The sequence below is a fragment of the Anomaloglossus baeobatrachus genome, chromosome 4 (genome assembly GCF_048569485.1).
Source record: "Anomaloglossus baeobatrachus isolate aAnoBae1 chromosome 4, aAnoBae1.hap1, whole genome shotgun sequence".
Taxonomy (NCBI): domain Eukaryota; kingdom Metazoa; phylum Chordata; class Amphibia; order Anura; family Aromobatidae; genus Anomaloglossus; species Anomaloglossus baeobatrachus.
The window spans coordinates 565175298-565201033 of NC_134356.1; the positions used below are offsets into that span (position 1 = coordinate 565175298).

Below are 25736 nucleotides of genomic sequence, written 5' to 3' on the forward strand. Positions count from 1 at the left end.
TAGGCCTCATACTCAACTGGCCAAAGAGATCACCCCCAGGCACTTCCAGGCCGGCCGGATCATCTTTACCATCTGTGAAGGTCTCCCTGGACTAAACTTCTGCCAAGTAAAAGAGGAGAAGGTAAAGAGACTACTGTTTGTGCCTGTTTCTTTCACTGCCTGTCGGCCCTGCACCGTATTGTTCACACATCACACCATAGACTCTCATGAGCACCAACTGTGCCCCGGGGCACCGCTCCACCTGTGGGGAGCAGTAACACCATTGCTGCCGTTCCATCACCCCGGAGGCCTCATACAGCAGTGGCGGCTTAATAGCCGCAAACCACAGGTGGCGTCACGAACACAAACTTTATTCACCCCAAGTCACCAGCCATATTTAATTGACACCCACCAGGGCCACAGAGCCGGGCCCCGCCACCACTGACGACCCCCGGACTAGTCCGGCCCGGCACCGGGTGTCCCATAGCCCTGGGGTGGGCGAGTCAGCAGATCCTCTTCAAAATAACACATTTCAACAAAAACAAGGCTAAAAACAGCAGGGAAAATGCATCAGAAGTGAACCCTATGTGAAAACCAGGGGCTTAACTACAATGGGCGCAGGGGTTGCAATTGTAAAAATCGGGGGCCCCAAAAGTTCCATTGACCTATATGAAAAGACTAATTTAATTAAAGATGTGAAATAATTGGAGCTTTTATATTGAGGCCCATGAGCTTCATGTTACACCTCAAGTGAAAACACTGTAATCCCCTGTTATTGTTTTCTCTGGGGGCCAAAGTTGAGACTGCACCAATTTCCCTGCTATAATTCACTAATCCTCCTTAAGAAAATCTTTAAATCCCATTCATTGAAAAATCAAGAAAAGGAAGACTTATATTTGGCATGTCGGACAACTTTCAACTTTCTTTGCCTTGAAGTAAGAATCCATCGAGCTGAAGCTGAGCTTTGAAAAATCCAGACGTAGAAAGCAAATGTGCTGCTTGTTAACCAAGCATCTAATCATGAGTCCTAACCAGCTGACTGCACGAAGGTGTGTGACATCATGCCATAAGCCGCACAATTGTGTAAAGATGTCAGCAGAACACAGGCTGCTATACACATCAGCTCTAAGGAAATGCTTCTCCTGTCATTCAGATCTAAGGCGACGTTCCAGAACTATCCTCTGCTATATGTTTCATTGGACTGTAAAGTTATTTATAATCTTTCTTGTTCTGGATCCATTCATCTAGTAGAGGGGAGATTTAAGACGAACGTCTGGCTCTTTCATTTCTTATTTTTGGCTCTGTTGGCAACTTCTTCCGTATCCCAGAGTTAAAAGGCCAGAATCAGTTTTCTTCAAGTCTTCCAATAAAAATAAACATTTAATCATATCTGTATGGAGCAGAATTATTGTACATCCCTAACAGGCTGCTTTACGTGCCATTGGTATCCTTGGCATTTTTAGGTATAAACACATCTTTCAGGAATGTCTGCCAATGTCTAATGAGGACGCCTCACATTTCCTCTCGTTAACTGGCTTGCTGGCAATAGCATTGACAATCTCCATTTTAAAGTATTATTCCCACAAATCACATTACTTAAAAAATACACATAAAAAACATGTTTTTTGTTTATATTTTAGCATAAAGATTTTTTTTGTCTTTCATCTCGCATAGCTAAATTTAGGTGGTCCTATTCTTACATTGCTAGGACTATATTTCCTCACAGCTTCCTGCTTCTCCTCAGTGCTACAGTCCCCTCACTCTCCTGTGTGCACCTTTCTGAATTGATGAGTGTAGGCTGTTTTGGTAGCTGGCCGTCCTGAGGGGACCCGCACCCAGCTCTCCTCCCGCTTTTTACCTGCACCGTTGGATGAAATAAAGAACGTTAATATCTGGATCTTCTTTGGTATGTGCCATTGTTTTTCTATCTATTTTCTGGCTTTATGAGAAAACTCCTCTGTTCAATGAGCACCCATGGCCAGTCTACCTCCTGGAACGACTTGAACTAAACTACTCCTTGCTGACACCAGTGCGAGACACAGCGTGGACCACTTCTTTCTATTGTTTGGGTCTATATTTCCTCACAGCTTCCTGCTTCTCCTCAGTGCTACAGTCCCCTCACTCTCCTGTGTGCAGGACTTATGAATGCAATACTGTGGTCTGCTTCATCCATCAGATATTTTGCACCTCATTAAGCTAATCTATGTTTACAATACATTCTATTCTTTTCTGCATTGTATGATCTTACACACAGCTTATATGACTTTTGTGCTCATTGATCAAAAAATCCCTAAGTACCTACATTTTTTTACATTTATAGCAATATTTTATGTAGATCACTGATCTGTCAGCCGAATGCATCAAATACAGCTCTGCTCTGCTTGTGTCAGCCCTACTGTGCCTAGTAATAACTAGCTTTGTTGAGCAGAAACTGACTGTTGATCTCTGCTGGAAACTGCTAACAGATCAATGATGCAAAAACACACAGGCAGCTATGTTGATCCAGATCCGGCGCTCCATATATATGGTGGATCCCCTGCAGCTCATGCTGCGATACCCCCATCCAGCGCCCCCTGTCACAGCCTGGCTCCCTGTGCACAGATATCCTTGACAAAGACCTTGAACAGGTTGAAAAGTCGACTTTGGATATTTTCTGTGGTGTCAATTCGGAAAAAAATTATTTACTTTTTGTAGCATTCATGAATTCTATGACTATGTGCGCACAGTGCGTTTTTCGCAGCGTTTTTGCGTGTTTTTCGGGTGTGTTTTTGGGCTCAAAACTGCATGACTTTGCTTCCCCAGCAAAGTCTATGTGTTTTCATTTTTGCTGTCCACACACAACTTTTTTTTTAAGCTGTGTTTTTGAGCTTAAAAAAAGTGGACATGTCAATTCTTTCCTGCATTTTTCTGCGTTTTCCCCCCATGCAATGCATTGGAAAAATGCAGAAAAACGCAGTGATCAAAAACGCACCAAAACGCAGCCAAAAACGCACCAAAACGCCGTGCATTTTTTGTGCGTTGTTTCCGCGGGTGCGTTTTTGTGCGTTTTTAGCAGCCAAAAAGGCACAAAAACGTAGCGTCGTAAAAAAACCGCTGTGTGCGCACATAGCCTATTTGTCTCATTATTGCTGAGGTTATAATTGAAGTACTAGAGAAAACTTCTCCAGTGCTGCTCTCTCTGGCCGCTGCTGTCTCTTTCCAGACTTGTAGAAGAATAAGGCACAGCCAATATAGTGGAGGTATATTGAGGTGCACTTGTTGGTTTCCAAACCGTAAGTCAATCAAATAGGTACAAGGCACTCTCAAGGGTTAATTTTCATAAATTTATTCCAAAAGTCTAAAACATGTGACGTTTCAGCCACTAGGTGGCCTTCATCAGACAACTGGTATCATAAACTGGCCAAAATTGGAGTGTCAAGGCAGCAGTGTCAACGCAGCATAGCGGTGGACACCGCTGCCTTGACACTCCAATTTTGGCCAGTTTATGATACCAGTTGTCTGATGAAGGCCACCTAGTGGCTGAAACGTCACATGTTTTAGTCTTTTGGTATAAATTTATGAAAATTAACCCTTGAGAGTGCCTTGTACCTATTTGAGTCTTTTTCCAGACTGGCTAATTATGCTCATGAATATGCACTGCACAGCAACCCGGAAGTAACAACAGCGAGGAGACAGTAGTAGCCGGAGACAGTATCGCAAGATAACTCAGCACCATGGACAGCAGGTGAGTATAGAAGTCCCTGATCTCCATGTGTTATCACAGCACACGGAAGAACATACAGTTAGGTCCAGAAATATTTGGACAGTGACACAATTTTCGCGAGTTGGGCTCTGCATGCCACCACATTGGATTTGAAATGAAACCTCTACAACAGAATTCAAGTGCAGATTGTAACGTTTAATTTGAAGGTTTGAACAAAAATATCTGATAGAAATTGTACACATTTCTTTACAAACACTCCACATTTTAGGAGGTCAAAAGTAATTGGACAAATAAACCAAACCCAAACAAAATATTTTTATTTTCAATATTTTGTTGCGAATCCTTTGGAGGCAATCACTGCCTTAAGTCTGGAACCCATGGACATCACCAAACGCTGGGTTTCCTCCTTCTTAATGCTTTGCCAGGCCTTTACAGCCGCAGCCTTCAGGTCTTGCTTGTTTGTTGGTCTTTCCGTCTTAAGTCTGGATTTGAGCAAGTGAAATGCATGCTCAATTGGGTTAAGATCTGGTGATTGACTTGGCCATTGCAGAATGTTCTACTTTTTTGCACTCATGAACTCCTGGGTAGCTTTGGCTGTATGCTTGGGGTCATTGTCCATCTGTACAATGAAGCGCCGTCCGATCAACTTTGCGGCATTTGGCTGAATCTGGGCTGAAAGTATATCCCGGTACACTTCAGAATTCATCCGGCTACTCTTGTCTGCTATTATGTCATCAATAAACACAAGTGACCCAGTGCCATTGAAAGCCATGCATGCCCATGCCATCACGTTGCCTCCACCATGTTTTACAGAGGATGTGGTGTGCCTTGGATCATGTGCCGTTCCCTTTCTTCTCCAAACTTTTTTCTTCCCATCATTCTGGTACAGGTTGATCTTTGTCTCATCTGTCCATAGAATACTTTTCCAGAACTGAGCTGGCTTCATGAGGTGTTTTTCAGCAAATTTAACTCTGGCCTGTCTATTTTTGGAATTGATGAATGGTTTGCATCTAGATGTGAACCCTTTGTATTTACTTTCATGGAGTCTTCTCTTTACTGTTGACTTAGAGACAGATACACCTACTTCACTGAGAATGTTCTGGACTTCAGTTGATGTTGTGAACGGGTTCTTCTTCACCAAAGAAAGTATGCGGCGATCATCCACCACTGTTGTCATCCGTGGACGCCCAGGCCTTTTTGAGTTCCCAAGCTCACCAGTCAATTCCTTTTTTCTCAGAATGTACCCGACTGTTGATTTTGCTACTCCAAGCATGTCTGCTATCTCTCTGATGGATTTTTTCTTTTTTTTTAGCCTCAGGATGTTCTGCTTCACCTCAATTGAGAGTTCCTTAGACCGCATGTTGTCTGGTCACAGCAACAGCTTCCAAATGCAAAACCACACACCTGTAATCAACCCCAACCTTTTAACTACTTCATTGATTACAGGTTAACGAGGGAGACGCCTTCAGAGTTAATTGCAGCCCTTAGAGTCCCTTGTCCAATTACTTTTGGTCCCTTGAAAAAGAGGAGGCTATGCATTACAGAGCTATGATTCCTAAACCCTTTCTCCGATTTGGATGTGAAAACTCTCATATTGCAGCTGGGAGTGTGCACTTTCAGCCCATATTATATATATAATTGTATTTCTGAACATGTTTTTGTAAACAGCTAAAATAACAAAACTTGTGTCACTGTCCAAATATTTCTGGCCCTGACTGTATGCATCTTAATCACGTCAGTGAAAAGCGTGTGTGTTTTTCACTGACGTGTGAAAGAGGCCTTAAGGGGGCTTTACACGCTGTGACATCGCTAGTAATGTCTCTAGCGTTCGCACCCATCCCCGTCATTTGTGCGTCACGGGCAAATCGCTGCCCGTGGTGGACAAATTCGCTAGTACCCTTCACACATACTTACCTTCCTAGTGACGTCGCTGTGGCCAGCAAACAGCCTCTTTTCTAAGGGGGTAGTTCGAGCAGCGTCAAAGTAACGTCACATGGCAGGCGTTCAATAGAAGCGGAGGGGCGGAGAGCAGCCTCATGAAAGTTACGCCCACCTCGTTGACGGAGGACGCAGGTACGGTGTTGTTGATCGTTCCTGGGGTGTCACACGTAGCGATGTGTGCTGCCTCAGGAACGACGAACAACCTGCATCCAGCACCAGCAACAATATTTGGAAATAGATGACGTGTCAACAATCAACGATTTGGTGAGTATTTTGCACCGTTAGCGGTCGCTCGTATGTGTCACACTCAACGACGTCGCTAACGAGGCCGGATGTGCGTCATGAATTCCGTGACCCCACTGCGCATGATCATCCAAGAGCAGAGGAACTACAGCAGGGTAGATCCAATGGCAAATGGAGGTTAACTAGAGCTTGGAGGGGCTTCATTAAAGGGATATGTGCAATACGGGGCATATTTAACAACACGTTATATTGGCACAGATTAAAAACTATATATGAACATTATTATAAGATACCATTGTGACTTTGGGAATAACCCTTTTACTGTGGATGGCACAGTGGTTTTGCAGCGCTGGGGTCCTGGGTTTAAATGAAATCAAGGACAAAGTCTTCAAAGGTTTTGTATGTTCTCCCCATGGTTGCGTGGATTATCTACCACACTCCAAAGTCATACGGATAGGGAATTTAGATTGTGAGTGCCAATGGGGACAGTGATGATGATGTATGTGAAGTGCAGTGGAAATTAATGACGCTATATAAGCAGGTAGCATTGATAAAATAAACTTATTGCATTAATACAACAATGTTTGTAATTAAAAGAGTAGCAGAATCTAATAGCTATGTAAAAGATGACATTCTATAAAAAAAAGTTCCGTTACTAAACACCAATTTCCAAGGTTATATTTTTTACTATTTAGATAATTTTAAGTATTACCTCTTTTGTAGGTATCATTTTTGAGGTTGAAAAAATAATAAAATACCACAGAATTACGATATCTGGAAAAAGTTATGATTTCAGTAGTTGTGAATTGCTGTAATAGGAGTAATAGATATATAGGTGGAATATTAAAATTTGAGTACTAGTGTACAAGTTCTATTATATGAGTAATTATTTATGCAAGAATGCACTGCCATAAGACTGGAATCACACATTAAGTTTGTGGTTTTTTTGTGTTTTTTAAGTCAACTAAATCCTTTTTTGAATAAAAAGTAACAATGAATAGACTGTGTAATGTGTAAAATTAGAACACGTGTGAATCCACATTTAAGCCGCATCTGTACCACCCCCGTGGAAGCAACCGAGCTGCTCGGATCCAGGTTCACTGTGGCTCGAGGGTCTCTGGACTCGGGGGTCGTGCGGCCACTCGAATAAAAAGGGGGGGGGGGTATTTACAGGGGAATTATAGATGCCACCCATTGTGTGTGGTAATTAGGAGTCCCACCGCTGCTGTAGGGAGTACCTGGGGATGATGGAACGGGGCAGCAAGGTGTTGGAACCCTACACGAGTAGGGAACTTGGTGAAGGGGGTAGTGCCATGGGGATGAAGGGGTCACTCTCGTACTCAGTTCATAAGCAGACACCGACAACCGGGTAAACCAAGTCTCTGGGTACCGCTGATGCTGAGGGGAGCTCGTCCGGATCCCGTCCCCAAGTGGTGCTGCCTGGTGGTCCGTGACCTGCCTCCTGGCACTTAGTTTAGACTTCAACTTGATGGCCCCGTAGCTTGGAACTAGTCGGACCCCGCTCCCTACTATGGCCAAGTAAGGGAGCTTGCTCTCAGGGCTCACGTTTGGGATTTTCTGGACCGTTTTGGTTGGAAAGTCCTATTCCCTCGTTGCGCTAATCGGGGTGATTCTGGAGCAGGTGGGAACGGATCGTGAAGGCTCCGTTCTCCTCAGGTGAATTGTTGGGTTGCCTGAAGCTACTCCCCGAACTAGGGTCCGTGTACCCCATCGTGCCTTCGGTCCCGGACCGGTGACAGGGCCAGGGACCGCCGGGTCTGAGCACCTCGTCCTCCTCGACGGGTTCAAGCACCTTGCCCCAATCCCCTGCGACCGGGGGTCCGACTCCTCTAGGCCCAGACCACCATTTGCAACCTAGGCAGTTACTTTGGGAGTCCCCACTTCCGATTTCCTCTGAGCTCCTCTCAGCTCGAGGGCTACTTCCACCTCTTTCTCAACTCACTGACTCTACTTAACTCAACTCACTACCCTTCCTCACCTCCGCTCCCTGACCCCCCAGGTGGGCAACTCTATTCCTCTCAAGCTGTCCACTGATGTGTCAGGTGGGTGTGGTGCAGGGTGTGGATTTTGATTTACTGTTAGAGGCAATACCACTTAAGTAGGGACCCAGAACCAAGAGGGAGGCGGAATACTGCACGGAAGGGCAGCTTGTGCAGTACCCTGTGACGACCTGATAGTCCAGGGGCATCACACATCCACATGACAGTATTCTGGTCAGAATTTTACCTTAATATTTGGAAGCCCAAACTAGGAGTATGGCCAGAATACCGAAGTCCACTTTTTTCCATAACACTTTCTGTGTTCCACTCTTGGTTTTGGCTTACAAATTCCAATGTAAAATACCTAAGGACTAAGGCTATGTGCGCACGTGTGCGCTCTGCACCGCACACAAAAGGTCCACTTCAGAGCGCAGCTGAAAAGCTCCGTTCTGAAGCGCATGGTGCCAGCAGAGAACGTGCGCTCTGCATGCTGCTTCTCCCTATAGACAGCATGCAAAGCGCACGAAAGAAGTGACATGTCACTTTTTAGAACGCATGCTTCGAGCAGCAGCCGAATCGCTGCGTTCTAATATGCCACGTGCGCACGTCTCATGCACAATCTTCATAGATTGTCCTGGGGATGCAGGACACATGCAGTTACGCTGCAGTGCAGAGCGCAGCATAACTGCATGCAATACGCACACGTGCGCACATAGCCTAAGGCTAAATTCAGATTAGCACTGAACTTTGTGGTCTTGCTCTGTGTGTGAGCTTTGTGGTCTTGCTCTGTGTGTGAGTGTCGCGGGCGGGGAGGAGGGTGTCAGCACACTACGCTCACCCCTTCTGCTCGGGTCCGGCGGTTGCTGCTCAGTGGTGGCTCGAGCTGTGGGCTGGATCCCGGGGGTTTCTCGAGCGGCACTCCTCGCCCGTGAGTGAAAGGGGGTTGTTGGGTGTGGGAATTGTTTATTGTCCGTGACGCCACCCACGGTTGTGGTGATTTCACCACCGCTGCTCAATATGGGGATCCCGGGGATGGTGATGCGGAGCAGCCAGGTGATGTGTTGCCCCTCCGTGGGTAGGGGTTGGTGATCCCGGGGCCCGGTGATGAGATGGGAGATGCAGGGCCTGGTCGGCGCAGGGACGCGGGGGCAGCGCTGTGCCTTGTGGCACTGTGGTACTCACTCAGCCTGAGACGATGACACAGTTTTTAGTAAAACACTCGGCTGGATGGACGGGTACCCACAGACGGCTGCGGTTGCTGTTTCTTCCCTGACCCAGTATGGTGGTGTAAGTCCTCTCTTCCACTACCGTGCACCCTTCTCTTGCACTCCGGCTTCCAGCTGGCTCCCCGACTCTGTACCGGGGGGCCACTGCCCAGCCCCGGCTACCTGCGGTTCCACCAGCTGTCTCCCCGGCTCCCTGCAGACGGCACCTAGCATCTGCCGGACTCTCTGTACGAGGCCCTAGGCTCCAACCTAGGCCCCGGGCTCTGTCTGCCTCTCTGCAGACCTTCACTCTTCCTCTCCTAGGACTAGACTGGGCTTGTTTCCTGTCTCAGGTCAGCTCACTCCAGGGTGGGCGTCCCCATCTCCTCACTCCGCCCACCTGGTGTGTCAGCCCGAGGCAGAAAGCAGGTCACTTTGGGCATGTCTGCTGTGAACTGCTGGGGGTGGGGGTGTGTGTGTTGTTACCTGTGTCCCCTGGCTTGTCCAGGGCGACACATTCCCCCTTAGCAAAATGCAGACCGTCCTCGGGCTGCTCGTCCATCACCGGTTTTATTTTCTGGAAAATGTAAAAAGATAACACACATATAACTTATAACATCATCCCAACGGGAGGCACATCAAACACTAAACACTTTTAGTAACGGCAACGGGTCCTTCAGTCACCCACCCAAATAACCTAGCCTTGGTGCTGCCCCTAAAGCCCAGGCAGCACCCCTTGACCCCAGTCCAGGAACGGCTCCAGATTAGTCAACGGGACCGGTACTTCGCTGCCGTTGCGGCCGGGCGGACTGCCGGAGCCGTCGTCATCTCCGTCGCGGCTGGGCGGACTGCCGGGGCCGGTGGCAGGGTGGTGACAAAGGTGAGGCCTGGGGACCCCAGGTCTGGGTCCTCCCCCACAGACGCTGCGGGCTCCGCTACCGGTAACAGGGGTAACGGGTCGGTGCATCACTGCGGCGGCCTCTTCCAGGAACCAAATGCTGGCAGAGTCCTGGCGTCCCTGCTTCCACAGCCGCGGTTCACATGCGGCCGGGCGCCATCCCGTCCCCCTTAGCTTCTTTTTAGCCCTTCCTTCTTCAGGGGGCGGGGCTCCACTTTCGCGCCTTTCCTGCTCGGGGAACACGCTCGAGCGGGAAATTTTCGCGCCAAAGATGGCGACTTCTGGAAATTTTCAGCCGGATACCTCCGGCGGTCACAAGGCGCACCTCTACCCAACGGCAGAGCGGTAAGATCCTGTTCGTGACGCCAAGTTGTCGCGGGCGGGGAGGAGGGTGTCAGCACACTACGCTCACCCCTTCTGCTCGGGTCCGGCGGTTGCTGCTCAGTGGTGGCTCGAGCTGTGGGCCGGATCCCGGGGGTTTCTCGAGCGGCACTCCTCGCCCGTGAGTGAAAGGGGGTTGTTGGGTGTGGGAATTGTTTATTGTCCGTGACGCCACCCACGGTTGTGGTGATTTTACCACCGCTGCTCAATATGGGGATCCCGGGGATGGTGATGCGGAGCAGCCAGGTGTTGTGTTGCCCCTCTGTGGGTAGGGGTTGGTGATCCCGGGGCCCGGTGATGAGATGGGAGATGCAGGGCCTGATGGGCGCAGGGACGCGGGGGCAGCGCTGTTCCTTGCGGCACTGTGGTACTCACTCAGCCTGAGATGATGACACAGTTTTTAGTAAAACACTCGGCTGGATGGACGGGTACCCACAGACGGCTGCGGTTGCTGTTTCTTCCCTGACCCAGTATGGTGGTGTAAGTCCTCTCTTCCACTACCGTGCACCCTTCTCTTGCACTCCGGCTTCCAGCTGGCTCCCCGACTCTGTACCGGGGGGCCACTGCCCAGCCCCGGCTACCTGCGGTTCCACCAGCTGTCTCCCCGGCTCCCTGCAGACGGCACCTAGCGTCTGCCGGACTCTCTGTACGAGGCCCTAGGCTCCAACCTAGGCCCCGGGCTCTGTCTGCCTCTCTGCAGACCTTCACTCTTCCTCGCCTAGGACTAGACTGGGCTTGTTTCCTGTCTCAGGTCAGCTCACTCCAGGGTGGGCGTCCCCATCTCCTCACTCCGCCCACCTGGTGTGTCAGCCCGAGGCAGAAAGCAGGTCACTTTGGGGATGTCTGCTGTGAACTGCTGGGGGTGGGGGTGTGTGTGTGTTGTTACCTGTGTCCCCTGGCTTGTCCAGGGCGACACATGAGCTTTGTGGTCTTGCTCTGTGTGTGAGCTTTGTGGTCTTGCTCTGTGTGTGAGCTTTGCATTCTTGCTCTGTGTGTGAGCTTTGCGTTATTCCTCTGTGTGTGAGCTTTGCAGTCTAAAGGCTGCTTTACATGCAGCAACATCGCTAGCTATGTCGCTAGCGATAGCACCCGCCCCCGTCGTTTGTGCATCACGGGCAAATCGCTGCCCGTGGCGAACAATATCACCGGTACGCGTCACATGAACTTACCTTCCTAACGACGTCGCTGTGGCCGGCGAACAACCTCTTTTTTAAGGGGGCGGTTTGTGCGGCGTCACAGCGATGTCACACAGCAGGCTACCAATAGAAGCGGAGGGGCGGAGAGCAGCCGAATGAACGTCACTCCCACTCGTTGCCGGAGGACGCAGGAACGCTGTTGTTCATCGTTCCCGGGGTGTCACACGTAGCGATGTGTGCTGCCTCAGGAACAACAAACAACCTGCGTCCCAAACGAGCAACAAAAATTTTGAAAATGAATGACGTGTCAACAATCAACGATTTGATTAGTATTTGGGATCGTCAGCGACCTCTTGTAAGTGTCACATGCAACAACGTCGCTAACGAGGCCGGATGTGTGTCACGAATTCCGTGACCCCAGCAATATCTCGTTAGCAATGTCGTTGCGTGTAACGGGGCCTTTACTGTGTGTGAGATTTGAATTCTTGCTCTGTGTGTGAGCTTTATAGTCTTGCTGACTGTGAGCTTTGTGTTTTTCCGCTGTGTGTGAGCTTTGCAGTCTTGCTGTGTGTGAGATTTGCAGTCTTGCTGTGTGTGAGCTTTGCAGTCTTGCTGTGTGTGAGCTTTGCGGTCTTGCTCTGTGTGTGAGCTTTGCGGTCTTGCTGTGTGTGAGCTTTGCAGTCTTGCTGTGTGTGAGCTTTGCAGTCTTGCTGTGTGTGAGCTTTGCGGTCTTGCTCTGTGTGTGAGCTTTGCGGTCTTGCTGTGTGTGAGCTTTGCAGTCCTGCTGTGTGTGAGCTTTGCGGTCTTGCTCTGTGTGTGAGCTTTGCGGTCTTGCTCTGTGTGTGAGCTTTGCGGTCTTGCTGTGTGTGTGAGCTTTGCGGTCTTGCTCTGTGTGAGCTTTGCAGTCTTGCTCTGTGTGTGAGCTTTGCAGTCTTGCTGTGTGTGAGCTTTGCAGTCTTGCTCTGTGTGAGCTTTGCAGTCTTGCTCTATGTGTGAGCTTTGCAGTCTTGCTCTGTGTGTGAGCTTTGCGGTCTTACTGTGTGTGAGCTTTGCGGTCTTGCTCTGTGTGTGAGCTTTGCAGAATTGCTGTGTGTGAGCTTTGCAGTCTTGCTCTGTGTGTGAGCTTTGCGGTCTTGCTGTGTGTGAGCTTTGCAGTCCTGCTGTGTGTGAGCTTTGCGGTCTTGCTCTGTGTGTGAGCTTTGCGGTCTTGCTCTGTGTGTGAGCTTTGCGGTCTTGCTGTGTGTGTGAGCTTTGCGGTCTTGCTCTGTGTGAGCTTTGCAGTCTTGCTCTGTGTGTGAGCTTTGCAGTCTTGCTGTGTGTGAGCTTTGCGGTCTTGCTCTGTGTGTGAGCTTTGCGGTCTTGCTCTGTGTGTGAGCTTTGCGGTCTTGCTGTGTGTGTGAGCTTTGCGGTCTTGCTCTGTGTGAGCTTTGCAGTCTTGCTCTGTGTGTGAGCTTTGCGGTCTTGCTCTGTGTGTGAGCTTTGCGGTCTTGCTGTGTGTGAGCTTTGCAGTCCTGCTGTGTGTGAGCTTTGCGGTCTTGCTCTGTGTGTAAGCTTTGCGGTCTTGCTCTGTGTGTGAGCTTTGCGGTCTTGCTGTGTGTGTGAGCTTTGCGGTCTTGCTCTGTGTGAGCTTTGCAGTCTTGCTCTGTGTGTGAGCTTTGCAGTCCTGCTGTGTGTGAGCTTTGCGGTCTTGCTCTGTGTGTGAGCTTTGCGGTCTTGCTCTGTGTGTGAGCTTTGCGGTCTTGCTGTGTGTGTGAGCTTTGCGGTCTTGCTCTGTGTGAGCTTTGCAGTCTTGCTCTGTGTGTGAGCTTTGCAGTCTTGCTGTGTGTGAGCTTTGCAGTCTTGCTCTGTGTGAGCTTTGCAGTCTTGGTCTATGTGTGAGCTTTGCAGTCTTGCTCTGTGTGTGAGCTTTGCGGTCTTACTGTGTGTGAGCTTTGCGGTCTTGCTCTGTGTGTGAGCTTTGCAGTCTTGCTGTGTGTGAGCTTTGCGGTCTTGCTCTGTGTGTGAGCTTTGCGGTCTTGCTGTGTGTGAGCTTTGCAGTCCTGCTGTGTGTGAGCTTTGCGGTCTTGCTCTGTGTGTGAGCTTTGCGGTCTTGCTGTGTGTGTGAGCTTTGCGGTCTTGCTGTGTGTGTGAGCTTTGCGGTCTTGCTCTGTGTGAGCTTTGCAGTCTTGCTCTGTGTGTGAGCTTTGCAGTCTTGCTGTGTGTGAGCTTTGCAGTCTTGCTCTGTGTGAGCTTTGCAGTCTTGCTCTATGTGTGAGCTTTGCAGTCTTGCCCTGTGTGTGAGCTTTGCAGTCTTACTGTGTGTGAGCTTTGCGGTCTTGCTCTGTGTGTGAGCTTTGCGGTCTTGCTCTGTGTGTGAGCTTTGCGGTCTTGCTGTGTGTGAGCTTTGCAGTCTTGCTCTGTGTGTGAGCTTTGCGGTCTTGCTCTATGTGTGAGCTTTGCAGTCTTGCTCTATGTGTGAGCTTTGCAGTCTTGCTCTGTGTGTGAGCTTTGCGGTCTTGCTCTATGTGTGAGCTTTGCAGTCTTGCTCTATGTGTGAGCTTTGCAGTCTTGCTCTGTGTGTGAGCTTTGCAGTCTTGCTCTATGTGTGAGCTTTGCAGTCTTGCTCTGTGTGTGAGCTTTGCAGTCTTGCTGTGTGTGAGCTTTGCGGTCTTGCTGTGTGTGAGCTTTGCAGTCTTGCTGTGTGTGAGCTTTGAGGTTTTGCTCTGTATGAACTTTGCAGTCTTGCTGTGTGTGAGCTTTGCGGTCTTGCTGTGTGTGAGCTTTGCGGTTTTGCTGTGTGTGAGCTTTGCGGTCTTGCTCTGTGTGTGAGCTTTGCGGTCTTGCTCTGTGTGTGAGCTTTGCGGTCTTGCTCTGTGTGTGAGCTTTGCGGTCTTGCTCTGTGTGTGAGCTTTGCGGTCTTGCTCTGTGTGTGAGCTTTGCGGTCTTGCTCTGTGTGTGAGCTTTGCAGTCTTGCTGTGTGTGAGCTTTGCAGTCTTGCTGTGTGTGAGCTTTGCGGTCTTGCTGTGTGTGAGCTTTGCGGTCTTGCTCTGTGTGTGAGCTTTGCAGTCTTGCTGTGTGTGAGCTTTGCAGTCTTGCTGTGTGTGAGCTTTGCAGTCTTGCTGTGTGTGAGCTTTGCGGTCTTGCTGTGTGTGAGCTTTGCAGTCTTGCTGTGTGAGCTTTGCAGTCTTGCTGTGTGTGAGCTTTGCGGTCTTGCTCTGTGTGTGAGCTTTGCAGTCTTGCTGTGTGAGCTTTGCAGTCTTGCTGTGTGTGAGCTTTGCAGTCTTGCTGTGTGTGAGCTTTGCAGTCTTGCTGTGTGTGAGCTTTGCAGTCTTGCTGTGTGTGAGCTTTGCGGTCTTGCTCTGTGTGTGAGCTTTGCAGTCTTGCTGTGTGAGCTTTGCAGTCTTGCTGTGTGTGAGCTTTGCGGTCTTGCTCTGTGTGTGAGCTTTGCGGTCTTGCTGTGTGTGAGCTTTGCGGATTTGCTCTGTATGAACTTTGCGGTCTTGCGCTATGTGTGAAGAGTGGAGGAGCTGCCTACTATATATATGCACTAGTCTGATCTCTACATTTAACCAAATTAGCACAAGCTGCAATTTTTTCCATGTAAACCTGAAGCTGTGTGGAAAATCGCAAACTATAAATGTGAACGTAGCCTGAGAGCGATGGTAGAGCTGAAGTCCCAATGGAGATGGGGTGCAGCAGTCTTGGGGACTCTGGAGATGCAGTAATGCAGCCATAGTAGTAGTGACAATATAGTAGGAGTAATATCATAGGAGATGTTATGGTTTTTTGTCTATTTACTTTTCTCAGTAATATCTGTTAGACACCTTTACATAATTTCAGACCCACAATGTTGCCTTGTCTTCTCACATTGGAAGAATGGAAAGAAACACCTTTTTCTTGGATAAAAAACTATAGCTCTATTTTCTATTCTGATTAAACAAAAAAAACAACAACAACAAAACAAACCCCAGCATGGCTTATGTAGAGGTGTTAGTTTTGGTGATTTACCTCCTTTTTTCCAAGGTTAGTAGGCCGTCCATTCTATCATATAATGAAATCATTCTCTTCTCTCTTTTTTTATTACATTTTTCTCTATAAGGCTATGTGCGCACGTTGCGTTTTTTTTCATGCGTTTACGCAGCGTTTTATACTGCAGCGTAAACGCATGCGTCCTGCGTCCCCAGCAAGGTCTATGAGAATTTAGCAAATTCCATGCGCACGTTGCGTTTTGGATGCCAAATTTTTGACAAAATTGATGCGTTTGAAAAAGCAACATGTGACTTCTTTTGGGTGTTCTGGATGCTTTTCCCGCTCTGGCTATGGCAGCGCAAGCATCCAGAGTGCATGAATACTGCATCCATTCTGCATTCAAAATACATCCAAAATGCAGCTTTTCGGCTGCGTTTTCAAACGCACATGCAGTAACAAAACGCTGCAGAATATTTGTCACGGCAGAACGCAACGTGTGCACATAGCCTTACACTTGATGGTAGAAGCTTTTGTCTAATTTTACAAAATTTAAGAATTTTAAGAAAATAAATTGTTTCCCGCTTTTCTTCCCCCAGGCTTTACAGGGCATTACAGGTCAGTCCCAAGAAAGCCTCGTCTCTAACAGTATGTACATGAATGAAGGTGACACGGAGGAACTGACAATTGTGGAAAACGATTGCCATGTACACACTCGTATAAATTTGATCTTATATGTTAGCCAGTGTTCCCAAATGTATCAGTGGGGAAAATGAGTGCTTAATGATTTATGGACTATAGCTGAAAGGGGAAAAAAAAGTGGAGAAAATGGAAAATGCCCAGTAACAAACATATAGATGTTATCTGTACATGACAATCCCATACTACTATTGGATATTGATCACGCTAATGCTAAGCAGCAACATTTCTCTTCCATTGCATATTCAGCTCTATGTACTCTGCGCACATATGGTGCTCAGTTCATTTTTACATGATAATTATTGTGTAATTATGTTTTTTGTATTTATATACAGTAATGTGTAACATATGACTTGTTGGTACATAGATAAACACTTGCAGCCAGTTAGATGTTCCTTGTCTAAGGGAACCTTGTCTACGAATATATTACTTCGGGAAGCCTGGCATTCATTCTCTACATTGCACCATTGTCATGAAATGTGTTTGGATGACGTATTGCATCTCACATCTCGGGAGAACGTGCACTATAGCATGCAGTGTCCTGCCAGCTGCCTCCTCCTCAACATTGTCATGAGTCACTTTGGAGTCTACATAAGAAAAAATCCTTTTTCCGTTGGATCTTGTGCCCACCCTTGTACACATTATTCACGTTTATTGCGATTTTTCATGAGTTTTTCAAGCCAAAATCAGAAATACATGAAGAAACAAAATGTGAATACTGGGCCATTGTCATGATACGCTTACATTTTTGCACTGATAAGTGCCCAATGTAAATGCAGAATATGGTCTTTAAGATGGTACATTCATGTCAAAGACTTTTGACTGTGACTGTTCTGGGCCAGAGTCTCACTTTGTCTTGTGGGACTCTGCGGATTAAATTAATTCCCTTTCCTTTGGGGAGAGGAGGGTTAATTCCAGCAGCTCCTGACTCCTGGTCAGGTGTTTCCAGTAGAGACCAGATACAGGTTCTATAAATACCCTCTACATCCACCAGAGGGGGGCAGTTATTTTCTATCATTAGGAAGCTTGGCCAGGAGGTGGAAGGAGCTGTTGGCTGCAGCATTGGAGTTTGCTGTAGCATTCTCAGGTGTGTCTGTTCTGGTTTGGAAGTTCCCCAGTAGTCTATTTAGTCACCCTTTTATGTTGTCTCTCCTTGTGCACTTTTTGTGGCCCCTTTGTGTGTAGTTGTGTATGAGTAGGTTTTGCTGTTATTGTTGCCCGTATCTGTCCATATTCGTTGGTGGGGTGTGGCCCATTCCCCTGGGTGGTGGGTTGTGGAGGGGGGTTCATAACATCAGGGACAAAGACAAGAAATAGGGCCTAGGGTGGTTACCTGGACCTCCCTACCATCAAGGGTACCTCCAGGGTTAGGGTGAGCACATGGGCCCCAGATTTAGGGCCAGTATAGGATCCCCTGGGATCCCTTGTCACATCCGTGACAATTCATTAGAGATGAATGTTTGGTTTGCCGGGTTCAGCCAAAGTGGGACCTGGACTTGACTTGAACCCCATTGGAAGTCACTGCTTGGGCAGTTCGTCTCTGCGCCCACATACAGCCAGCCATAAACAAAACACTTCCCGGAGCAGTAAGGCGGAGTTGTTTTTTTTTTGATACATTACATCCATACATCCAATAATGCTGTTTTTACCCCCCAGTGTCTGCCATTCAGACAATGCAAGCGGCTTGCACTGAGCTGAGTACTGAGTGCACCCCAGCACAGCAATGCTCGTTCAAGTGGTTTGCCTATGTAAAGCACCTAAACTCCGAATCCAAACACTGTTTTTTTTTATTCCATGTTCAGGATGAACACTAAAGGGGGCTTTACACGCTACGATATCGTTAATGTTTTGTCATCGGGGTCAAGTTGTTAGTGACGCACATCCGGCGTCATTAACGATATCGCAGCGTGTGACACTGACCAGCGACCTTAAGCGACCTCAAAAATGGTGAAAATCGTTCACCATGGAGAGGGCGTCCCAAAGTCAAAAATCGGTAAGGGTTGTTTATCCAGGTGGTTCATCGCTCATGCGGCAGCACACATCGCTGTGTTTGACACTGCAGGAGCGAGGAACGTCTCCTTACCTGCCGCCGGCCACAATGCGAAAGGAAGGAGGTGGGCGGGATGTTACGTCCTGCTCATCTCTGCCCCTCCGCTTTGATTGGCCGGCCGCTTAGTGACGTTGCGGTAACGTCGCTGTGATGCCGAACGTCCCTCCCCCTTGAAGGAGGGATTGTTCGGCAATCACAGCGACGACGACCAGGTAAGTATGTGTGACGCTGCTGTAGAGATAATGTTCGCTACGGCAGCGATCACAAACAATCGCATGCGCGACGGGGGCGGGTACTTACACACTCGCTATTGCTACAAATTGCTAGCGATATCGCTACCGTGTAAAGCCCCCTTAAATGTTACTGCTCGGGTTTGCTCATCTCTAACATTCATAAACAGATACAGATCATTGTAGGGTAATCATTAAATATACCATGCCACTTGTAGGGACATATAATGATTGATAACGATGATGGTCTAAAAGATTCATAGAATGACCATCAAAGTTGTTTCCTATAATCAGAGCTTACACAGGTTGTCCGACATAATAAAACATCCCGAAACAGGCAGCAATATGTCTAAAATAATGACATGATAAATATTCACCCTTTTACCCTCCCCAAGTCTCTCTTTTAGCACTGCTTCCCCGATACTCCCTGCTTATCTTCCATTTACATTCAATTTACTTCCATGACTGCAGCCAATCATTGTCCTTAGTAGCAAAGTATATGGAATTAGACTGCTGAGACCAGTGATTGGCTGCAGTGGTCATGGGGGTTGTATAGGCTGTGACGTCTGCAGCCAAGGGAAACAGACCTTCAGGGAGCAATAGGGACACAATACTGAAATAGTGGGGAGTAAAAAGGTTAGCATATATAAATTAAAGCACCTCTCCAGTGTTTCTATTTATTTTACCGCTGGAGTGGTGGGTCTAATCTAAGGTCCTTAATCTAGTCTCATATTTACATGCTGTTGTTATCACCTTCTCTCAACACCCCTCTATTCGGTCTACAGTGTTTTACTGAAGCAATCCAGGAGTCAAAACTCAATGTAAGTCTATGAGAGCCTCATTCTGTCTCTCATAGCTTTGCATTTAGTGCTTGTGACATAACTTCTGACTCTCAGTTAGAAAGTGTTTTCACAAAATGTCTCTGTGGGATCAGAGTAGCACCAATTAACGGTGTAGACTACAGCTCGTGAGTATATTACTAAGGGCAGGGTCTTTGGATTAATAGCACAACTCCAGCGCTGAAAAAAAAACCCCCGCTGGAGTGATGCTTTAATTCTTTTTAACTTTTCATTATCTTATATCACCCTTTTAACTCTTTGCTTTTGACATGTGTTAAAGGAGTTCTCCAAGAATGAGATAAAATGGCGGCTCTGCTAAAATTCACACTGCAGCCTGTCCTAGTCACGTGTCTGTATGGACTGCGGACTGAACATATATGAAAGGCAGCTGCGCAGCCTTGGGAACCCATGCCATGAAGCGGTGTACTGATGTTAATGCCAGAGTCAGTAGTAGTAACTATTCAGATTTGGATAATTCGTAAAGAATCCGAAAGTGGTATTCCGGTATTCGTCATGAATAACCAATCTAATGCAAGTCAATGGGAAACCCGAGCATGTGTCTTGCCATGACGAATATTGGAATAGTCCTCGGTATTCGGTAAGCATTATCTGAACATGAATAATTACTCTTCGCCCATCACTAGTCAGCAGTCCTTTGGCGACTTTACGTACTATGCACCTCAGCACTTGGTGACCCTGCTCTGTAACTTTAGCCTCCACTTTATGGATGAATTTCTGTTGTTCTGAATTGCTTTTTAACAATACAGTTGAAGTAATGTTATGACGTGACCTTGTCGTACAAGTCTTATGCCTAAAACACACAATAAATTTGGTGCAAGTTTTTCAAAAATAATTTGACGCAATTACATTAGAATTCTGTAATATGCCCCTATAGGCCGCTTTACATACTACAATTTATCTGACGATATGTCAGATTTTCGTGATGCACTTCTGTCATCGTTACCGACGTCGTTGCACGTGACACCTACGTGCGAATCTGAACGATCGCAAATAGGTTGAAAATCATTGATCATTGACACGTCGTTCGGTTTCAAAATATTATTCGTCGTTTGGAACGCAGCAGACATATTGCTACGTTTGACACCCTGCCAACGACAAACAACATCCACATGACCGCCTTGGTCAAACAATATATTGCTGAATGATGTAGCGTCATTTGTGAGATGTGTACGTGTGACCGCTACAAAACGATCTATGAGCGATCACGGCAAATTGTAACAACGATCAGGGCGTGTCACATCGCTAACGAGATCGCTAGCGATATCCTTGTATGTAACGCAGCCTTTAGTGTGTAATATTGCAGTAGAGAACATGTTTTACAGGTACATTTTTTAAAGGGGTTATTTGGCCATAGATGGATAGGTTATCAATATTAGATCAGTTGGTGTCCACACCCAGCACCAGCTCGTTACCCACTCTGGTAGGGGTTAGCTGTAAACACTGAGTAGAACAACACAGCTCTGTTCTCCGTATCACAGTCAATGCCTAGAACTGCAGATCAGCACTTATTCTTTTAAAGGGAATCTGTCAACAGAATTTCCCCCCCCCAAAAAAAAATATATATGTGCATGTTGCTCTTTCAACCATAAGCCTAGCAATACCATTATATGGCTAGTTCATTGCTCTGGTACTGAGAAATCAGAGTTTGAATGATATGCAAATGAGATTCTAGATCTGAAGCCTCTGTCACTCCAGTTCTTTTTTTCTGCCCAGCTCCACCTCTTTCTTTACTGATGGCCTCTATGATGTGTGACTTCAGGCAATGGAGCCATCAGCCACACAGAAGGAGGCAGGGAATAGAGCTGGAGTGACAGAAACTTTATATTTACCATAGCCATGTGCATATCAATTCAAACAGGGATTTTTCAGTAATGGAGGAACATACCGGCCTTGTAAAGGTATTGCTGGATTTGGCTTTGAAAGAAAAGAAATCCGGCTGACAGATTCCCTTTAATTAAGCCAACTTCAGACTGCCTATGTGTTGTGGCTTTTATTGCATCTCCGCTCAATTTATACAGTTTAATTACTTGTGGCAATGATACTCATTTTTCCTACAGAACCAATTCATTATAAAGCACTATAAACCAAATGAGGTGTATAATATCATCCCCACGGTCTGTGTGCTTCAGGCATTATTACACTCACACATACACATACATACAAAATATAAGGCTAGGAGGATTAAATAAAGCAATACTAACTAAAGAAACAGCTAAAACAACATACCATGTATTCTAGACTGCACTCTCATGTTTGTTATTTTTATGACATTATATGTACATACCATAGGAATTCATTGGTCAAAAACTGAGAATCAAATTAATGTTTCCAAGATGCTGCAAAGTTGGCTTCAGACAAATGTGGGATAGTATATAAAGTATGAAGCCCTTCATGGCAGAGCATGTATAGAAATAGCAGATTCATACTGATACAATTACTATACATACACCATTATTATTATTATCATTATTTATTATTATAGCGCCATTTATTCCATGGCGCTTTACAAGTGAAAGAGGGTATACGTACAACAATCATTAACAGTACTAAACAGACTGGTATAGGAGAGAGGACCCTGCCCGCGAGGGCTCACAGTCTACAGGGAATGGGTGATGGTACAATAGGTGAGGACAGAGCTGGTTGCGCAGTGGTCTACTGGACTGAGGGCTATTGTAGGTTGTAGGCTTGGTGGAAGAGGTGGGTACACCATAACGTATAACCAAAGAATTGGGGTGATCGTCAATGGAACCACCAGAGAAAATGATCATGAGAACCAGACTCTTAAGGGTGCTTTACACGCTGCGATATTGCTAGCGATTGCTAGCGATGGCGCGAGCTATAGCACCCGTCCTCGTCGTTCGTGCGACATGTGGTGATCGCTGCCGTTGCAAACAATATCGCTATGGCAGCGTCACACGCACATACCTGTTCAGCGACGTTGCTGTGACCGCTGAACAATCCCTCCTTCAAGGGGGAGATGCGTTCGGCGTCACAGCGACGTCACAGCGGCGTCACAAAACGGCCGCCCAGTAGAAGAGGAGGGGAGGAGATGAGCGGCCGGAACATGCCGCCCACCTTCTTCCTTCCTCATTTCCGGTGGACGCAGGTAGGATGATGTTCGACGTTCCTACGGTGTCACACACAGCGATGTGTCGTACTGCAGGAACGACGAACAACCAGCGGAATGAAACACCAACGACATTATGATTAGTAGCGACGTGTCAACGATCAATGATTTTTGCCGTTTTTGCGTTCGTGATCGTCGCTCCTAGCTGTCACACGCTGCGATGTCGTTAACGACGCCGGATGTGCGTTACAAACACCGTGACCCTGACGAAATATCGTTAGCGATGTCGCAGCGTTTAAAGCACCCTTTAGCTATACAGAATATGTGCATATCGACTTTAAGACTTTAAGTATGTCGTAAACTTTATTGTTATCATTATATTTATATATATATATGATATATATATATATATATATACCAGTATATGAGCAGCACGGTATCTCAGTGGTTAGCACTGCAGTCTTGCAGCGCTGGTGTTCTGGGATCAAATCTCACCAAGGACAACATCTGCAAGGAGTTTGTATGTTCTCCCCGTTTTTGTGTGGGTTTTCTCTAGGTTTTCCGGTTTCCTCCCGCACTCCAAAGACATACTAATAGGGAATTTAGATTGTGAGCCCCAAAGGGGACAGTGGTGATGATGTATGTAAAGCGCTGTGGAATATGTTAGCGCTATATAAAAATAAAGATTATGATTATAACATATTGGACATCATTAATAAGATCTAATAGGAAATTTGTCAAATAAATCAAGATCCTCATGACAAGTAATTGGCTACAAATCCAATTTAATGGGGTTGTCTCCTGCTTAGTCCATTACTCTGTTACAACCAGATGGTTTTTCCAGTGTCACCCTGTACACCTCTAGTATATTTCGATAGTATGATGCAGTCAATGGATTATAATGCAGCAGTCTGTATTCTGAGCTTCATAAGCAAACTACAGGCTGCTCTAAATCACTGTAGAGGGTCATTACTTTTGAGGAGACCAATTATCCACATTTTGAACTCCTACAGCTGCTCTAGCATTGCATATACAGCAGCTCAGTTTTGGACAAAGAACTAAATTCTTACTTTGTAATTGACATATAGTTGAAAGTGAAGCTCGTACGATGAGCCGCCTATAATAAATAATCCAATTTTAGCTTTTACTTCTCGTTTAACAGCACTTAAGTCATGCAAACACCTGTCAGACTGGTCTTTTTGTGCACTTGTGTATGAGTACCATGTGTGCCTCACAGTGCTGAGTAAACATTGTGACGCACTGTCTATACATTTTAGCATAAATTAGCCTTTAGTCCAAAAGTCCAGTTGGCTTTTCAAGTATTTCATAGCAATTAGGATACATATATAGTCCTTTTTATCCATGGTTCAATATATATTATCACATCCTGAACCTGGAATATTGTTTGTACTGCCCTGGGCACTGTGAGAATATCCTAATAAATTAGCCCGTTATTTAATAGTTTTTACCCAACCACTATGTTTATAGGCAAAATTAAGTGCTGTATTATTAAAAACAATACTAAAAATTGGGAAATAAACTTAATAAATGCATTTTACTTCTGCCCTAGATGTGTATTATATATGCCAGAATACATCGGGGAGAACCAGGCGATGACCAAAGTGTCCTGTCATAATGCCAGTGTGTATGTATCGATCATCTGGGACACAGCTAAGAGATACTGCTCTAACCAGACACTAATAAAAGTAAAAAAAGTTCTAAACTTTGGAGTAAATAATGATTTATACGACAAGATATTAAGGTGGCTCGAATTTTGCATGTCAAAATGAAATCCCGGAGTGTAGAATTCAGAAGGGTTTATTTATTCACACTGTTATGTATGTGGATGTATTATATATATATATATATATATATATACACATGAGATCCATCCATTCTCTTATGAAGATGAAGAAGTAAATAAACCTTCCATTGAATTTTACACACAGAATATTAAAAGTTTCAGCCTATTTTTTAATTTTCCAATTGTTTAGACCATATCGACGGATACATTAGGAATAAATACTATGACAAATTACAAGGACATATAAATAGATAGTATGTAAATAAAAGTGTTGCACAAGACAATTGTTTCAGTGTTACTAAAAATGTGTTAAAATCATATTAAAATAATACATACTGTAACTATAAAACTTCAACATTTCTAATATACACCTACTAATATAGATGGGAAGATAATTTTCAATTTTAAGACTGAAATAGTTGGAAAATATTGCAAAAATATAATTCCATATCTATCTATCTATCTATGATTCTATCTATCTATCTATCTATGATTCTATCTATCTATCTATCTATTATCTATCTATCTATCTATCAATATCTTTTCGGATATACATGTATTTAATATTTAAACCGTCTTGAATATTTTATATATGTTGCCCTATTTTCTTGTGTGTGATACAAATGATCTCAGAAAGGTATTGTCGGATATTTAGTCTTACCAAAGTTGCTTGTGCTTCCAGTTGTCCTGCAGAGCTGCGTTTCTCCTCCTGAGCTGTGTGGGGGTCTTTTTATATAGCAGCTCAGCTAACAGCTCGGGAGTGGCTGGCAACCACAGTACACAGAGGAAACCAAATCTTAAAAAGCATAGAAATCCACATAGGACTTATAACAGGGGAATAAAGCATCTCATGCCATCACTCAGGACAGGAGGACACTAAGTGCTACAGAAACTCATGACTGAAAAAAGCAAACAATATTCTTTAAATAAGACCAAGCATATACAGTGTTTCTGTGAAGCCCCGAGAACGCTGTGTCGGTGCATTACCTTCAGGGACTCCACTCTGCTGGATCCTGTCACAGGTAGGAAATCTTCTATTTGTCGTGACGCCACTCTCAGAATTGCGGTCAGTGGTGACCGCCACTGCAGGTTGAGGGTCGCCTGGGGCTGATGGTGTGTGCAGTCAGTTGGGATAGCCTCCTGAGAGTGAGGCAAGCCCCAGGGCCCTGTGTAGGTGTGTAGAACCACAAGGCGCAGAATAACTCCACACAAGCAGGATGTCTTTCAGGGGTTTTACTCACAGTTGATGGCAGGGTGAGTAACCCGGGCGTAGCTGGGATGAACCAGGCTGGAACCAGGTATCCTTCAGGCTGACTTCTGATGGTGACTACCAACTCGCCTTCCTTAGCCCTTGGTGGTTTGGGGTAACCCCGACTTTTAGTCCCTATGGGGGTCACCCAGGGAAGTTGCTGAAGCCTCTCTCCCCTTCGTTTGCCGTTTGCTTGTTGCCTGGGCCAGATCACTCCAGCTGCTTGCCTCCTGTGAACTATGGGCCCTAACTGTGGCTACGTGGCTGCGGCTTTTAGGTGTTGTGGTGTGGGCTTTGAGGGCCCCCCACCGGCAGGTTTAGCAGGGAAAGGTGGATCTATCCCCGC

The 25736-nt window shown here is 46.2% G+C and overlaps 1 protein-coding gene across 1 annotated transcript in view; it reads right to left on the reverse strand.

The window, feature by feature from the left end:
- The window catches only part of CILP (cartilage intermediate layer protein), an 81871-nt gene extending 57048 nt beyond the window's left edge, over positions 1-24823 (reverse strand). The window contains exon 1 of the mRNA XM_075342854.1: positions 24803-24823. The gene's annotated coding sequence lies outside the window, so the exon portion shown is untranslated. The remainder of the gene's footprint in view (positions 1-24802) is intronic.
- Positions 24824-25736: the final 913 nt, after the last annotated feature.